The sequence below is a fragment of the Opisthocomus hoazin genome, chromosome 1 (assembly GCF_030867145.1).
Source record: "Opisthocomus hoazin isolate bOpiHoa1 chromosome 1, bOpiHoa1.hap1, whole genome shotgun sequence".
In the NCBI taxonomy this organism is placed as follows: Eukaryota; Metazoa; Chordata; class Aves; order Opisthocomiformes; family Opisthocomidae; genus Opisthocomus; species Opisthocomus hoazin.
Window position 1 is genome coordinate 81261857 of NC_134414.1, and position 15929 is coordinate 81277785.

A 15929-nucleotide genomic window follows, 5' to 3' on the forward strand; every position below is an offset into this window, starting at 1 on the left:
AATACTCCAGTCATTCGTCATCATTGATAGTAGTGATTCAGCAGCAGTACAATCTTTGCAGCCCTAACATAGGAAAAAGAGTTCTAATGCTAAAGTCACTGTGTCTTGCAGATGTGTGTTCAAAAAAGTGCTGTCATTTGCCACTGTCTGTAGGGCATTGCCAAAATCTGTGGCACCGTGTTTCACCAGTGTGAGTGGTCATGGAAAAGAACTTAGATTAGAGAAGGTTTGGGATTAATTTATTTCATAAGTGAAATAAATGTAAATAAAATTAACATAAAATAAATAAATAGATAAAATTGAAGATATTTCATCCTGATCTTCAGAGCTGTTTGATAGTTTAACTGCTGCAAGCTTGACTTTCTGCTTCTATGTAATCCCATATAACACTTGTGCATGAAGCAGTAAGACAGCACATAACAGTCTGTAAGATTTTTATTTACAAATATCACTGTGAGTTGTCTATCTTCACTGCCTATGGTGGCTACACATCAAGAGAATTAAGCTTCGGCTCAGATCTCGAAAAAGGAAATAAGCACCCACAAGACAGTCTCTACAGCATATTTCTCCTCCTCCAGAGGAGAGCACCGAGGCATTAATGTTGACACAGAAAGCACAGATGGAATCTATTTCAGGGGAGGCTTTGGTGTTTGTCTTTTTCCCAGAAGGAAGTAAAAGGGCACAACAGCACTGGTCTGCAGAAATGGAAGGCGAGCGTCAGGACTGTGTACCACTGTGGGGATAATATGCAGCAAGATGCTGAGCCAGGCAATGCTTTCTATGAGCCAGTCAAAGCTGTTAACAGAAATAGCATAGGCTGCTTGGACTTAAAAGTGAAAGATGCTGGGTTTTCAGTAGACCTTACCTGACAAATTAGGTTTGTGAGTGGGTGTGTGGCCTCTTCTGCAGGGGAAGGATGTGATATGGGAGAATTCAGAAGGGAATGTGGGGGTCCAGGGTGAGTGTCAGCCAGGACAGGCACCAAACACTTCCACTTGTTCACTTTAACATTAATCTAGAAGCAAGAATATGAACAAAACCCTCGCAACTACCAAGCCCAGCTGCTGTTCAGCTTTCTTTTTGAAAAAGATCTTTGGTCTCTGTTCATAGGTCTGTATTTCCCCTCTCTCCCTCAATAAAAGTGAACGTGTTGGTTAATTCTAGCCAAATTTGATAAAGGGTGCATGTCCCAAGATTAACTAAGTTTCTGTGCATTGCATAAAAATATTTGGCCAATGGGATGAAAGCCTGAGATTCAGACATTTATAATTCCACCCAATGTTTTTAGTTCCTTTCCCTGATTTCTGCAGCTGCATATGGTTTTCTGTGTGTCATGGCCATAAAAACTCAGGAGAAGGTTGTAGACATGTGCAATGGCAATAATGACAATCTTCACTATGTAGTAATCCATTGTAAGTCACAGAATTGTAGGAAGAAAATAGGCTAGTGTTTTCTACTGCCCACAGAACCACTGGAGAGCTTGTGGGTGTCATCTCCCCTTTTGGGAGAGTGTCACTGTGAGTCTCATGCTAATTGCTCAAAATGCCTGTCACCCATCCTTTTTTCAGCCTGGGACAAAAGCAATAAAATTGCAGTTCAGAATAAATGACAGAGTATTTAATGTGGTTACCAAAACCAATCTCCAAATCCTACCCCAAATCCTGCTTGACTCAACACATGACAGATCCAATTTATGAATGGGCCAAGACCCAGTCAATACATTTCCATTGAAGGGAATAGGAAGCGAGAACATTTAGCATTCAGCTCTCTTGGGCCCACAGCTGGACACAAAAATGTCTTTGGTATAGAAGTGTGACTTAATTTCTAATGCCTGTCACCCTTTGATTCTGGCCAGTGCTTTGTGAACATACCTCTGCTTATTCATTTGTTTTTTTCAGATTTACTAGAAAAGTTTAAGCTGCTGATATACGGAAGGTGAGAACTCTTTTTTTTTGCTGAGGGACGTGGGGGTAGAAGAGCTTTTACAGTTAAGCTTAGGTTACAGCTCAGTCTGAATCATGAAATTTTTGGGAATGGCAAGCTACAACTCCATGTTATTTACTTCAAACATGAGGAAGTCAAATTCCAGGTGCCCCCATGCTCTTTAGATATAGGCAAAGATGTTTCTGAGCACCTATTTTTCCTTCTATGCTCATGACTACACTAGTCCCAGGGACAAGTTAGAGCAGCCAGAAGTGTAGGCACAACCAAAGGAGCCGATATTTTTGTAGTATAGTTTGTCTCTGCTCTCCTACTGCTAACTGGTAGAGAAGTAATCTTTCCACATGCTGGTGTTCCCTGTACAACAAAGAGATCCCCAGGCACTGCTGTGAGAGACTTCAAAGTTCATTTTTGCAGTACTGCAGCAGCAAAAACTGGGAGGTGCCAAGAATCCACCCCACTCAGTGTAACCATTTTCAAGCTGAGGGTAGACCATCCATCTGTGTTACTGATGTCCAGATCAGTTATGATCTCTGCCTCTCCTGTGTGGGGGTAATCATGTACTCGTGTAAGAAAGCCCACAATCATTGACAGGAATAGACATGTGAGGTGAGCAAACCTACCAGCTTGCTACAACAGGTAAAACTGCGCCGTGTCCTATTAATTTCTCTGAGAAGTGTTGGTGGAAAACTTTTAATTTAAAACGCTGAAGAAAATCTTTCAGAAGTATATATGATTTAAAATCTCAAACATTTAACATATGTTGAACTTGAAACATCTCAGTGATGAGTTTGTCAAGCTTTTTTATCCACCAAGACCAGATTTTAAGGTTATGTATCTAAACAGCAGGGAACTGCTGAGATCACGAAAACCAGACACCTAGCAGGAAACTTCATTCTTCATCCTCTTAGAGGTGTTAACGATACCCTTATGTCCCTCAGGACAAATGTATGACTGAGAAGGCACATCTTCATGTGAAAGAGTGGTCCCCAGATATTTTATTTGACAAGAATGTACAGATTTAGGTCCCAAACTGGGCTGATAAAGAGATGTTCTATGCAATGTGCAAAGCAGTGTTTAGTTCAGCTTGAGGGCTTGGTCTTGCTTCTGTTTAACTCAGTCTCACATTGTTGTACTAGCAGCCAACTTCTGTTAGCTGCAATCATGGATAAGCTGCAAACTTTTTGACTAACTATGTATTGCTATTGACCACAACAGCTCTGATCAGTGTACTGATTATTTAAGCACTATTCAACTGAGATCATCAGCTTCACAGAGACCTGGGACTGAGGGGAGGGGAAGGTGTCCCTTATGAAAATGTTTTGTCTTTTCCTTCCTTGTCAAAATACTCAAAATGCTCATATACCTCAGGAAGGTTACTTCTCTAGCAGCCTGGGCAAATAAACGGCTGAAGAGCCTGCGAGACAGAATTTCATCAGCAGGTTCCCTTGGTTGCTTTGCAGTTTAGTGATCCTATTAGTGAAAAGCTGTAAGTGACAAAGCTGAAGAGAGCAAATCAACCCAGCTGCCAAGAAAATTTACAAGTCAGCTGGCTGGAAAATGGACACATTTAAGCCTGCTTATTACCATTTGGTGTTTGTTGGAACCAGTGCCCTCCCAGTAATTTTCCAAATGCAAAATATCCCATCAGAAATATTTAGACTTTTTTGTCCTCATTGTTCAATGAGTGACAACATGCATGATGTACAGTGCACTGTTCATATTCTTGTCCTCAATACCAAATAAATAATTCATTTGTGGAAATTTTTGTGGCATCCAGTGTTGCGGCATCAAAGTGCTTCAAAAAGACCCGCAAATTTCTTCTTTGCAGCCTTCCTCTAATACGAAAATTAATTACGAAAAATATGGGGTTACGATTTTAACCCCATATTACAAAGAGGTAAGTGAGGAGTGGAGGCCCTGAGTTGCCTAGGACCTGATTTCTAAGAGCATTTGGCATTACATAAAATGTTACCGTTTCAAAGCCACATTTCTATCAATCAACTATATCTAGATCTGTGAGTACTCAATACTTCCACAAGTCAGAACCAGGTGTCTTTTAATAAGCATTTGAAAATGAGGAACTCAGAATTGATGCCTGTTTCTGAAAGCTTAACCCCTTGAGGCCAGATCTGAAACAGGATTTCAGGCTCTGCAAGATGAGCATCACGTGGGTGGAAGGATTAAGGCACCCAGGCAGACTTAGGTGTCTCGGAATGGGATCTGAAATAGGCAGCAAAATGATGAGGAGCAGTATGGAGTCAGCACTCTTCACATGCCCCACACATAGGTCATCTGGAGAAGACTATGGATGAGCCTTGGAAACATGAAAACATGGATAAAAGAACCTTACTGAGTCTCACAGAATATCCTCTCTCTCATTGGAAAGCTACTGGGAGACCTGAGCCTTGAACCTCTTTGTGAAGGTTCCTTTTGTGAAAATTACCTGTTGCCTTTTCTTTCTGGGGGCTGAATATAATTTGCCACAGTCTTTCAAGATGGTTGATAAACAAGAAACACTTCCTTTCTCTGTCTAAATGATAGATTAGTGGTTAAGGTCAGGAACTAGACGCCTCAAGTTGCCTTCCAAGTCTGACCATGGGACTTACTATCTGAGCAGGAGATTGTTTTAACCACAGAACTGCTAGGTACTGCTCATATTTCACATCAAAGATGCGCAATAAAAAATTATAGATATAGCAACTCAGTGAAAGACAATAATGACATGCAGGAGGGCAAGCAATTCTCTAGCCTAGTGACAGGGGCAGTCATCAACTGTAAGGCAGAGGACATGGCCTGGTATCATCTAGTCTTTAGATTGGTCTTTGGGGTTGTCCAGTGACTATTTAATGTGAAATAGTGCTTTTGAAGACGAGACTAGAGATGAGGTCTTTTGCCTTCTGGCTGAATGATATTTCAGGCACCTGCTCCTCTTTTGCCCAATGACCACTGCTTGCTCTTCCAGCTTCAACTGGCTGGATGCAAATCAGCCCAGACTGTGGTAGCTAGCATACTGTCCATCTAGCAAGGAAGGAGGTGGATAAGTCTTTAAATGCTTTCCAAAGACAGTGTTGAATGTGCATGTTCTTTCTCCTAGGACAGTGCTCTAGAGGAGGAGTTACACTATTTCCTACCCCTTGATTGTATTTGTAAAGAAAGTACTTGTATTTCTAAAGAAGAAGCAGTCTTCTGATGTGCTTTAAGCATGCTCCTTACTGGCACTAGGCCAGCTCTCTAAGTCTTGTCAAAATCCAATTGCTCTATAACTGCAAATGGATATCTACTCTATGCCTGTCCCTAAGTATCTTAAGTACTTCTATCTTAAGTACTGCTATCTTATGTTGTTAGAAGCAACAACTAGGATATAATTCCTCAGCAGCAGGAGGCTGTATGAGAATTGTCCGCACTTGGAGCTGAAGCTCTGAAGTTCCACCCCAGCTCCATTTCAAGCATTCTCATGTATCCTTTTCTTGTGGAAGATTCCTTTTCTCAGCATCACACAAGAATTTCAGGCAGAATCAGTAGCAGAATCTTATTTCCCAAGACATCACTCAGTCACTAAAATCACAAGGCTGTATTGCCTTTTCCTGTAGTCCTACCTCTCAGTCAACATGCATGCTCCAGCAGCAAGTAGATGAAAGCTGATACTGTCTCCCTGTGAATGGGATGTTGATTGATTTTTTTGGGCTGAAGTATTCTTCTGTAATATTTACGCTTAGGAGACTGAGGACTATACCGCACGCACAAGGGACATGTTACTAGATGAAAGGTATGTCAATACTAATAAATTAAAATACTGTTCGAACCTGGGCTCAGACCATGATATTCAGTTCCTTGGGCTGCTACTGTTCCAGCAAAGTTTTGTTTCATACCAGCTAAAGATCCCTCAAACAAGTCTGGGTCCCACACAACCATCTTGTGTAGTTTAGGAATTATCATAGACCAAAGATCATTCCCAAAAAGAAGCGTGGATGTAGCCATCATGTTTCAGAGGCTGAGAACAGTTATTTCAGGTGTGTCAAATAGTTAAAGACCAGGGTATGACTGGTCCTGGAAAATTGATGTAGTGCAAAATTACTGTTGGGTAAACACGTATTTTCTGTCTAGACCACTAGAGGGTGCAGACAAACCTACTTTGCCTTGAAGATTTATTTTTAGATTACTAAGACCTGGATATTTCAGATTTTTCTCGAGAGTGTTTGAGGAAAATAGCTGAAAGGATCACGCCTTTCTGTCCTCTGCAAACCCACTTACATCATCTGTAGCATGTAACCCAAAGTCTGTCTTTCTCCCATTAACCGCTGCTCAGACACTGCCCTCTGTACTCATCTACCTTGATTTCCTACTACCAGTTTTCTTCTTCCCTTTTTTTTTCTTTTCCTCACCATTTCTGTTCCTGCTCATCCACTGTTTCCTATCTTACTTCTCACCACCCCCTGTGCTCCAGGAAGATTTCCCTTTGATCCCTGCACTGCTTGACTGTCACAAGATGAAGTAACAAGAGTACGAAAGGCTTATTCTCTCAGCTTTCAGCTGCAGAACTATTGTAGCCCAGAAGTGGGATCTACTCAGTGTACCCAGGATCTTGGGAGAATAGAATTTCACTTGAGCATGATTTAGAGAGTCTCAAAGACCAATCACAGTTTTGAGAAGTTGTGGAAGGGGGAAAAAAAGAAAGAAAAAGTCTTTACAAGATTATTCCTTTCTTTGTGCTTGTTCACCTACTCAAAGCAGAGGCTTGTGTTCCTGAGTATTCCCTTATTGCCTCAGCAGTTGTCTCATACGGCTAAACACTGTGTGTAACATCCTGCCAAAGAAAAGGCAAAACTTTTCATCTTAAATGTTGATCAGACTTACAGGCAGCTCCCTAAGGAATTCGTCTCGCTGTGGTCACTGCTGATGTTTCCGTGCTGTGGCAGATCAGATTTCCTCTATGAGTAAGAGCTGTAGAAAGGACCAGAGAAAAAATCTTTTAAGAATCAGTTGTTAGAAAAAAAATAATTTCAAAAGGAGCACATCTAAAGATAATGCCGAACAGTGACAAGAACTGATAACACTGCCTCGCATAGCTTTAAAACGCAGTTCACTAGCTCTAAAATGTACCTGTGCAGGATTACTAAGATGTGCAATATCCACATCTGAAGGTGAAGAGAAGACAGAAGAGTACATACTGTATGGTGACTTGATATTTTCCCTTCTTATTTTTGCAGAGCTGAATCAGGTGCAGTGTATCTGGTAGTAAGGAACCCTAGATGCTTCATCATGACCATACTGGTGCGTAATTTCTGTTGTTATTTCAAGACTAATCAGCAGTTGGGAGAATGAGGATGTGAGGGTAAAATTATTTTCAATTCAGCAGCTGCTGAGCCAAAATTCTTCATGCAGTGCTATGAAAATGTGACGAAAATTTGCAGCTCTTGATGAACAAGTTTGTAGATGCCTTGCCCGAGCCTGAACAGCTCTTGGGCCCTCATCAGTCTGTACGTAAAAAGGCAGAATCTCTCTGTTACAATATCAATGAGAGCTAAAATCCAGTACTTAAAAAAATTGAGCTGTTGCATGAAGCATGTACAGATCTATCTCTCTCTTTCTCTAATTATTTAGCTTTAGTTAAATACTCAACAGCACTGAAAACTAAGACTACCAATAGAAAATTTCAGTAAGGAGGGAAGGCTTCTGATCAAAAAAATAAAAGAGACCAGGTCAAACTGACATTACCAGATTCAAAGGATGTAGAAAATGAACCCTGTGGGATATTTCTCATTGATTAGCACCTAAATTTAGACAAAAATTGGATTATATTACCCATTTTAAACCTATTTTAAAATAACAATGCTAACTCTTGGGCGAATAGTCCCTCTCAGGTTTCCTGTGTATAAATAGTAACCCCAGGAGGAACACCAACCTGACCCTCCAATTTGAGAGCTGGCAGTAAGGGTAAACTATCCCAAACAACAGTCCCAAAGACATTTACTTATAAAATGATCTCATTTCATCCAGGATTTGTTGAGGCAGTAGTCAAGGGTCAAATGCTCCCATTCTATAAAGTCATTTTTCAGAGGAGAGCTCCATTTTCAAGCTCATTTTGCACACTGTGAAAAGCATGAGAACAGTGTCAATAAATATGCCTGATATGAAATACATCCTTTTGACCATTTGGAGGCTTTGCAAACATTAGTTTTCAGCCGTGAAGTCCCCTGGATTTCTTCTTCAAAACAACTTTTTATCTGGAAACTATGCAAATATGAAGTAAAGTTGTTAGGTGACAATACATGTGCAAAACGTTACCATGTCTTTTAGGCACATTGAGAAACAGTCTTGGCGTTGCTTCATTTTTGAGCAGCGCAGAGGGAGCCCACCACAGGCTAACTTCTTGAGGTTGGGTTGTGGGCTGCTGGGTTTCTCCTCTCTAGCCACTCGACCAGAACACAGCAGTTACTGGTCAAGACCACATTTACCATACAAGGAATGGCTTTTCTAGGGTTTGTTTCTTTCCCATCCTAATATGCCGCTACATATAACATACACCTCCCTCTGACAGAGAGCCGAGGAATACAGCCTTTTCCCACACCAAACAGAGGTACTCACGCCAAAAGAGAGCACTGAGAGCAAACATTTTAAATCACCTAAGCTGGCCTTTTCTGCACCTATAGTCATCAGTGGGAAGAAAATTGTCTGCACAGGCAGATGCATCTGAGTTGAATCCAAACCCACTTTGAAAGACAGAAGGTGAATACACATTTCCAATAAACGTACCTGAAGGGACACTAAAAACTGAAGGCAGAAGCAGTAGTTAAGCTGCTGGTTGGTGACAGGGGAGTCCTGGATTCAGTTTTACCTTCCCGCACAAAGGGGAAGAGCTTGAGCTGTGCCTATGCAGTAATCGGGATATGTGACTGCAGGATGGGTAGGTGCACCTCAGCCAGCTTTCGTCTTGCAAGCTGTTGCATAGGCTGCAAGTATTTAGCAGAGAAGGCCATACAGAGCTGTGAGGAACAGAAAATTGCTTAGCATCGACACTCAAACTGAGAAGACTAAGGCTGATGCAAATGCTTCTACCCATGCCGTAGCCTGCATCCTAGCAGAACGGTGACACACTCTCTGGCTGTATCTAAACTCACCTGCAGCTGTTTGCAAGGGAAGACCTGGGATCCTTGATCAGATCACTTGCAATGGGGAGCTGTGAAAACCAGGGCACAAGTCTGACATCAACTGGGGTTCATTCAAGTTCACTATCTGGAGATGACAGTGACAAAACTTTTATGGTTTATAGAGTCTTTTAAGAGTGAAATTCATTACAGAGGTCCAAATGCTACGATAGTAGCAATCTCAGAAGTAGGGTGGAGGTGATTTAGGAATCAAGTCCAAATGTTGATGTGACTTACGTGTCTCAATTGAACGAACACTTTTGAAAGCTCTAGCTAGATTCTTCTGACCACTATGTATAAAATCCGGAAAGTGTTTACACCAAACACCGAGCACAGTCAAGGAGCCAATGTCCAAACATTAAAACTGGTTACAGGCAAAGACTTAAAAAAAAACAAATGCCAAAACCCTGAATCTCCAGTGTATGACTTCACCCAGGGATTCTCACGACACACACAATTTCACTTTCTGTAGGGTGATGTGGTGACAGCACATTATTACAATAACTGTCCTACAGATGGCTATTTTATGCTTGTTTCTGAACTATTAAAAAAACCTTCAAGCAAATAGTCTCTCTCCCTGTCTATTAAGAGACAACAAATGCAGTATGCAAGAGTGCACTGCGTTATGAGACTTCCTTCTGGTGCCCGTCTGTCTGAGTTCAGCTTTTATGCATCAAAACACCCTGATGAAATTATATTGTTTTATGATATGGTTCCACAGTCACTTCTGTGTGTATGTTTGGTTGCTGCAAGCGTCAGGACCAGTCTCAGGATGACTACAATACGTGAGTCTGCAATAGCTAAAGATAGATATCAGGTCCAGATTTACAAATAAAACAGGTCCAAAATTATCTGGAGGTTTTTTTTGTCCCACTATGTAGAAGCTCATTCGTCCTCCTTTTAAAAATACCATTGAAGACACACTATGATTTTTACTACTCTCCTTACTAAAGCAAACTGGAACACCTTATTTTGATAGTGGTTTGTGCAGAGTGAATTTCTTAAAACAGGCAGTAAGAGTTTTCTTTCTCTTTTACTGCAGTATTTGCTGTAATAATACTGACTTCTGACTATGTGTTACGTAACTTCTTCATTATCATTGCTTTATTAGTAACCCATACAGTTTCTTTATTTCTACAGCTCACAGTCATCTGGCACAAAGACACACATGTACTCCTTGGATTGCAATTAACTTTGTTCTCCCTTCAGATGTGAATAATAGAAGGGAGAACAAATCAGTCTTGACTGAGCCTGACTCCACTAAAAAGCAATTCTGAACTAACAATCAAGAAGCGAAAAGCTGTACTCCTTACCTGGTCTGGGATGTACAGTGCACCTTGAAAGCCTCTTAAATGACAGCGGAGAATTAGAAATAGTTGAAAGTTTGTACTCATCCAACCACAGGCTCAGGAAATGACCGTGTATTTTGCAATGATTAACTCCTTCCTCACTCCTAATGTCTTCGCCTTTTCAAGTACAGTAAAAAAAATCCATCTGAACCTTCCACTGCAGTTTGGTAACTAATGCCATGCCCTGCACACGATTTCTGTTTCGCACTGAGAATATGCAGGTGGCCAGAGGAGATGAGTCTGATCACCTCCAGGGAAGAGAAAATTTGCAGTGTCTTCTGCATAACTGTGACCAAGTACATTTTACTGTTGAGTGAGGCTTATGTGATAGAGTGTAGAAATGACTAAGTAATGGCTTGCATGCCTAATTCTCATTTTTAGAAGAGGCTTAGAGCAATATTCTCAACATGACTTCAGTGCTGCCGTGTACAACAGAGCAAGAAAAAAAAAGTTATTTAAAGGAACAGCATCCATTGAAGTCTGGACAGGCATTTGTTGTATATACAGTGTATGATGCTTTTATGCACAGGGGGTCTCTAGGTGAAAGTCAGGCATGCTGGAACATCAGGAGTTATGTCCTGTGCGCGTAAAAACTCTTCTGCCCCTAAAAGCCTGTTTCCTTTGGCTGGACATACTCATTCGACTGAAAGGTATTTCTGAGCCTGAGCACTACTTAAAACCATTAGCCTGAAAGCTAGTAGAGGCCAGTTCCACACAAGAGCACAGGCGGGAGCACAGGCTGCCTTTGGGGAGCTGGCATCTCCATGCTGAACCCGAGGTGGCACCCAGGCTCTCTGCATGCAGGCGCGGGGGCATCACCAGTCCAAAGTGGATTCCACCCACCAAAACAGCAGGCTGAGAAACAAAACATTTCCAACAATTTGCAACACCAAATACAGACCCACATTTTGCACCCTTCTCCTTTTTTTATGAATTAGAAAAAAAGTCTTGGACATATATGCATACATGTCCTTTCCACAGCCTTGAACTCTCTTCACCTAGGCATGTATGTGTTTTATTTTAGAAAACCTTACAGGGGAGGGAAGTGTTACTCCCTGCATTTGGGATGTTGATAGAGGAAGAGAAAATAGAAATGTCACTAACGTACACTTTGATACAACTGTTTCATAGCTCAAGCACCCAGATGTGGTGGTATTTGTTTAATCTCCTCTTTAAGAAGAGATACATCCAGGTTTTGAGCATAAAATGTGTCAAAAGTCCACACAAGCTAGAAATTGTATTGATCTAGTCCATTCTTCTCAGCAAAGCTGATCCAATAAAGCAGGACTTGACATGTTAGCGAGCCTGTGCTCCACAGACTTTTCCGTGGGAGATGCATGAACTACATAAATGACTTTAGTAACAAGGACCAGACCTCAAAGTTGACCAGCTCTCAGTGGATGGTGGGTTTCAGAAATAGATTTCTTCTTAGATTATTACTTAGATTATTACTTAGAAGGCCTGGTCACTCAGATCTTGGATTCCTTTCAGCAGAGTGGTCCAGCTTCACCAAAAGGACTGGAAAGAGTATACATCCCAGCCATGTGCTTAGGGTATTATCCCAAAAAGTGGGAGTAGGGAGCCTAAACCTGTCCAGACTGAGGGGTCTTCCACTGCCTGGGCCAGCATTCTGGATTACTGCCCCAGGACCGCCTTGCCCAGCACTGCTCACGGCCACTCTGCCTCGTGCGGAGACCACTGCTGTGCCCGTGTGGGACGGGGCGCCGGTTCCTCCGGGCAGGCAGACCTGGCAGGGTGCTGCCTCATTCCCCCATGACAGCAGGTGTGGTACCCCAGCCCGCAGCCTGCAGAGCTTCGGGGCTGGCAGAGGGACCATGTGTTTAGGTTATCCAAGACAAGGGCGGGGTTGTCTCACCCAGCTCTGTGCATTTGCACTGCAGATGTCTGCACCAGAGCTAGTCATTCAGGGCACTCTTGAATATAGGCAATGGAGAAAAACAGACCTTTACCTTTACCTACCTTTCTTTATCTAGGAGTTTTAGCAGCCAAGTAAGAGTTCCTTTTGCTGTACATCTGTAATAGATATACATGCTTGCATAGTTTTTTATGCAATCAAGGTTTAAAAAAAAATAAAGAAATAAAATCCTTATTGTCTTGAAGTTAAGTTCCTCCACTGGCTTCCCAGGGATTATTTCCAGTGATAATGACTCCCAAGGCGTGCTCCTGAGAGGCACTGAGGAAAGCGTGATCTGCACTTGGTGTTCGTCCTTTCACAGTCTACCACAAAAATAATCCGGATACTCTGGATACTCAGTGTAAGCAGGTGCTTAGTTGCTTTATTTGAATGGTGGCAAAAACATTCAGATGATTCCTTAAGCTAGGGCTACTTATTAGATCATTTCATATGTAGAAGCATCAGGGAGTTTTATATTAAACATAGTTGCAGGATGGAGACTCAACTTCTTCTTGCCTTGACTCCTCTCACTTTCACATACAAAAACTGAATCAACTGTCAGTCTTTGTCAGCTGCCAGACTCGCTTCTCACCATGAGCCTACAGGTAAACAGGAAGGAGTTTCAGTCTCACAACCTCAAAGCACGCAAAAAATATTGAATCAGACCTCCTAAAAACTAATCAGATTTGGTTTGCTTCCTAGATTGCTATTTTTTTAACAACAAACTTCTTTCAGTTCAAATACAGCAGGTTAGAAATAGAGCTGTTTTCCACTTATTGATCCTTAAGGCTACAAATATTTAAAATTTTACAACTTTTGCTCACCGCCATCTTTTAAGAACCTTTCCCTTCTAAAACTGGGGAAAGGAACTTTAAAAACAAAAAAAGTCAGCATTTACTTTTTGTAAAAAAATACAAAAATTGACAGCCGTGGAGTATTATGTAATATAATGAGTATAAGCAGCAATTAATGCTGCTGTACAATATATTATATCGCAACATAATATAATGAAAAGAAAGTGGTGATTATTATTATTACTTCTACTTCTACTAAGTAATCAATTTGATGGGACTCATTTGGCCATGTTAACTATTTCTCAGCAATTATGCTCTAAGAAAACATCACTCTGAAGACCAATCATGTCTTTTAGAATTATTATGAGCAATGCTGTGAATTTTTATAGATTATTTTCCTTTGGGTGAAGTTCTTGGCCTCTGCAAGTCCACAGTCAGCTTCATACTGATCTCAATAAGGTCAGGAGTTCATCTTGCGAGTCTTCCCTGGAGCCGTCTCAAGCAGCCTGTGAGTATTTTGGTTCCTGCCTCTGTTGGTAAGAATCTGCACTTTGACTATATTCTCCTGGGAGACAGGGACATGACTTCAGGACATACCAACCCCTTGCATAAAAATAGAGACAAAATAAATGGTCTTGGGGAGCTGCACTAAGGCTAAATGTGGTTATTTATTAACAGCAATGTTCTTCCCAGAGAAGCAAACAGTAACTTCTCTTCTGCAGCTCAGGAGAGTCGGTTAATGCACAATTGCAGGCTAACTACAGGACCTGCTTTGGGTCCCTCTGATGGACCAGCCTGGCAGTCAATGAACAGAGGAAGGTCTAACCACCGGAGGGCATTGCACAATATTAGCTGTGACATGAAAACAAGTGAGAAGCAAGCTGCCATTGCACTCTTCCCAAGGTACTTCACCTCAGCTTGAGGTGCATTGGGACACAAAAAGAGCTTGCATAGGTGTTGTTGGTGGTGGAGGGCTCTGTAAGCACAGTGACATGGGAGTGTGAATAGGGTGGTGGAGAGTGGGCAACCTTAAGAAAGAAGTCCTGTGCTTTGAGAGTGAGAAAATGTAAAGGCAAATCTGTATGGAAAGAAGGAGGAGCTGGGAGGACTGGAGAAGTGAGGGAAGGTGGTAGGAGCGATGGAGGCTGAGAGAAAGAGTCCCAGAACTGTGGGAGGAGGGCAAGCAGAATGGAGGGGAGGGAAGATGGTCTGGTGTTGTCCATCCTGTATCACAGCAGAGTGCAAGGAAAGGAGAATAGTTCTGCTTCTCTGTCATCCAGCACCAGGAGGTCTTGGACAGGTCTCCAGGGCTCAGGCTGGTAGGCAAGATCACCATGGCATGAAGTGTCCCCCAGCAAGGTGAGCTTTGCAGAGGGATGGAGGGAAGGCAGGAAACCAGTGAAAAGAAAGACGACTCCTGCCTCACAGCCAACCTGATATCTCCAAGCTCCCTAACAACCACCCACTTTCAGAGCTCAGAACTGAGTTGTGATGCCAACAGTGACAAGGACAGACAGAACACATTACTTCAGCGCTCCGTGTCCAGATGGCAAAACTCATTTTTGCCCATGCCGTTGAGCTGGCTGTGCTATGATGCCATTACACATCTGATGAAACTCCAGACCTCAGCTATGACTGATTGTCCATTTCACTGCTAACACGCAACCACCTGTAGAGCTCTCCAGAAAGAAGGCGTTCCTCTTAACTCTCCAGGGAACAAGCGGACAACCTTCGTCAACTACTTCTAAAGGTAGATTCGGTATCCAGATGTGCTAGGCCCACGAAGAGGCAGTATGGTGAGAAAGAAAACCTGCCTAAAAGTTCTTCCTTGCACCAGGTGTGACCTGCTTCCTTGTCCAATGGCATGCACTTCATAGGGTCAAAGCATTTCAACTGATAGTTATTCATCCCCAAATATTCAGGTTCATGTAGTTTCGCCCAAGAGAAAATGAAGGGAAAAAACTCAAAGCCAGAAAGATTCATTTCAGTGTTTTCAAATGGCGTATTTTAATTTCAGCATAGGAAATTTCTGTCATAGGAAACGTCATAAGAGATGAGTGCTGTCTAACTCAGCGGCAACAGCAGTAGTACATGATATGGGTCTTTGCTTTGCTTGAGACTGGCCTTCCATTTCCTGGGGGACCATTTCAGTCATTGGACTGCAGCATAGTTTGGGGTGAGGATCTCTCCAACTATATCTATTCTATCACATTCAGGGAAACTTCTTACTTTTACACTGAGGTGAGTGTCCTGGTTACACTCCGGAACCGAACTGTCTCGAGAGTTTGAGACTCTCAACATCTCCTCCCCCTCCAAACGCACTCACACGGGCCCCTTGGTTACTACGCAAAACTGGAGGCATTCTCCAAGCGAGACTCCTGGCATGTGTTTTTCTTGCAGTCTGAGCAAGGGTTCCTGTGCTGTGTGGAGGGAGAGTGGGAACAGGTGAGTGAGACCTGTGCTGCGTGGAACAAAGGTGATGCTTGGATCGAGAACCAAGAGATGCCTCAGTTTCCTGCAGCTGAAACTCAAGCCCACTTTGTGAAGCACCAGAGCTCTGCTTCCAGGTCTGTGGCTGCCACCTCACAGCACTTCTCTGAAGCTGACACCGACATTTTTAGAAAAAAAAAGCCCAAGTGAAAAGATGTATTTGGGCTGAAAATAAAATTTTCATCAGCTCAAAATAAAATACGCATTTCTTGATTCACTGAAAAATTCTTGAAATTTTCATCCCCAATCCTCAGCACGCCAGAAGTTTTAAGGTTTTGGCCACCCTGTCATT

General features: G+C 42.2%; 1 protein-coding gene across 4 annotated transcripts in view; it reads right to left on the minus strand.

The window, feature by feature from the left end:
* P2RY8 (P2Y receptor family member 8) overlaps positions 1-15929 on the minus strand; it is a 58344-nt gene that overhangs the window by 26056 nt on the left and 16359 nt on the right. Inside the window, exons 1-3 of one of the 4 annotated variants that reach the window (XM_075427632.1) lie at positions 10403-10425; positions 9063-9121; positions 6799-6885 (exon numbers count right to left, since the gene is read on the minus strand). The gene's annotated coding sequence lies outside the window, so the exon portion shown is untranslated. Of the gene's footprint in view, positions 1-6798; positions 6886-8697; positions 8814-9062; positions 9122-10402; positions 10437-15929 lie in introns of those variants that run through there. The other 3 variants (XM_009931162.2, XM_075427626.1, XM_075427649.1) reach the window with 3 other exon arrangements.